At 53.3% G+C, this 2,500-nt stretch overlaps 1 non-coding gene across 1 annotated transcript in view; it reads left to right on the top strand.

Moving 5' to 3' along the window:
- Positions 1–908: 908 nt before the first annotated feature.
- The window catches only part of LOC144420210 (small subunit ribosomal RNA), a 1,810-nt gene continuing 218 nt past the window's right edge, over positions 909–2,500 (top strand). The window contains exon 1 of the ribosomal RNA XR_013474563.1: positions 909–2,500. This exon is cut by the window's right edge and continues 218 nt beyond it. This is a non-coding gene — a ribosomal RNA (small subunit ribosomal RNA).

Raw genomic sequence — 2,500 nt, 5'->3', positions numbered from 1 at the left:
TAAGGCATGTCAGAGCGAAAGACAGTAATTTCGAATGAGCCAAGAAAGAGCGGTGCGGGGCCGGTCGGAGCGCACCCTTTTCTCGGTGGCTGGCGGGCGAGAGAGTGCTGCGTCGCCGGCATCGACGTCGAAAGAAGCCGAGCCGAAAAAAGTTAAAGTACAAACGTGCAAGCATACTAACCTAACCCTAGGTAAGGCATGTCAGAGCGAAAGACAGTAATTTCGAATGAGCCAAGAAAGAGCGGTGCGGGGCCGGTCGGAGCGCACCCTTTTCTCGGTGGCTGGTGGGCGAGAGAGTGCTGCGTCGCCGGCATCGGCGTCGAAAGAAGCCGAGCCGAAAAAAGTTAAAGTACAAACGTGCAAGCATACTAACCTAACCCTAGGTAAGGCATGTCAGAGCGAAAGACAGTAATTTCGAATGAGCCAAGAAAGAGCGGTGCGGGGCCGGTCGGAGCGCACCCTTTTCTCGGTGGCTGGCGGGCGAGAGAGTGCTGCGTCGCCGGCATCGGCGTCGAAAGAAGCCGAGCCGAAAAAAGTTAAAGTACAAACGCGATGCTAATGAGCGAGCCGTTGTCTCGACTAATATGTAGGGGGCGTTCGATCGAGCGTCTGGCTTGAGCGCTTGTCGGCCTAGCAGAACGGTCGCATTGTTATGCCCGGGTTTTAGGCACCGCTGCAGGCGGCCGGCAGAGCTCTTGTTTGTGCGAAACTGAATGGATCGAGCCCGAGAGAGGGCGAGCAAAGAAAAAACGCAAATCGCTCCGCCTGGCACTGCCGGCGAGAGCGTGGACGTCGCGGCCAGCGACTGTCGAAGCTGAGTACGGCCGCAGGCGATCGCCTCGGTCTTAAACGAATGCGACGAGCACGCGCCGGGCGGCCCAGCAAGGGCCGAGCGCAGCTGTCGCAGCTATCTGGTTGATCCTGCCAGTAGTGATATGCTTGTCTCAAAGATTAAGCCATGCAGGTGCAAGTACGAGTTCTCGTAAAGCGAAACTGCGAATGGCTCATTAAATCAGTCTTGGTTTATTTGGTCTCGTAAGCGAAGTGGATAACTGTGGTAATTCTAGAGCTAATACATGCATTAAGCGCCGACTTCGGGAGGCGCGCTTTTATCAGATCAAAACCGACCGGGTTCGTCCTGTGACGTTTGATGACTCTGGATAACCACGCGGATCGTACGGTCTCTGCACCGACGACGTATCATTCAAGTGTCTGCCCTATCAACTGTCGAAGGTACGCTACGTGCCTACCTTTGTGATAACGGGTAACGGGGAATCAGGGTTCGATTCCGGAGAGGGAGCCTGAGAAACGGCTACCACATCCAAGGAAGGCAGCAGGCGCGCAAATTACCCATTCCCGACACGGGGAGGTAGTGACGAAAAATAACAATACAGGACTCTAACGAGGCCCTGTAATTGGAATGAGTACATCCTAAAACTCTTAACGAGTATCCATTGGAGGGCAAGTCTGGTGCCAGCAGCCGCGGTAATTCCAGCTCCAACAGTGTATGCTAAAGTTGTTGCGGTTGAAAAGCTCGTAGTTGGATTTTGGGCGAGCGCTGCCGGTCCGTCGCAAGGCGTGTCACTGGTTGCGTTCGCCTCACCTTCGGTTCTCCGTCGGTGCTCTTGACTGAGTGTCGGCGGTGGCCGATAAGTTTACTTTGAAAAAATTAGAGTGTTCAAAGCAGGCTGTTCGCCTGCATAGTGTTGCATGGAATAATGGAATAGGACCTCGGTTCTATTTTGTTGGTTTTCGGAGCACGAGGTAATGATTAAGAGGGACAGACGGGGGCGTCCGTACTCTGCCGTTAGAGGTGAAATTCTTGGATCGGCGGAAGACGAACTACTGCGAAAGCATTCGCCAAGAATGTTTTCTTTAATCAAGAGCGAAAGTCAGAGGTTCGAAGACGATCAGATACCGTCCTAGTTCTGACTATAAACGATGCCAACTAGCGATCGGGAGGCGTTACCATGACGACCTTTCCGGCAGCTTCCGGGAAACCAAAGTCTTTGGGTTCCGGGGGAAGTATGGTTGCAAAGCTGAAACTTAAAGGAATTGACGGAAGGGCACCACCAGGAGTGGAGCCTGCGGCTTAATTTGACTCAACACGGGGAAACTCACCCGGCCCGGACACAGGTAGGATTGACAGATTGAGAGCTCTTTCTTGATTCTGTGGGTGGTGGTGCATGGCCGTTCTTAGTTGGTGGAGCGATTTGTCTGGTTAATTCCGATAACGAACGAGACTCTGGCATGCTAAATAGTTACGCGACCTTCTCGGTCGGCGTCTAACTTCTTAGAGGGACTAGTGGCGTTTAGCCACACGAGATTGAGCAATAACAGGTCTGTGATGCCCTTAGATGTCCGGGGCCGCACGCGCGCTACACTGAGTGAAGCAGCGAGTGTCTAACCTAGGCCGAAAGGTCCGGGTAACCCGTTGAACCTCATTCGTGATTGGGATAGGGACTTGCAATTGTTTCCCTTGAACGAGGAATTCCCAGTA

The sequence above is a fragment of the Styela clava genome, chromosome 2, assembly GCF_964204865.1.
Source record: "Styela clava chromosome 2, kaStyClav1.hap1.2, whole genome shotgun sequence".
In the NCBI taxonomy this organism is placed as follows: domain Eukaryota; kingdom Metazoa; phylum Chordata; class Ascidiacea; order Stolidobranchia; family Styelidae; genus Styela; species Styela clava.
This window is presented reverse-complemented; position numbering and strand designations above follow the sequence as displayed.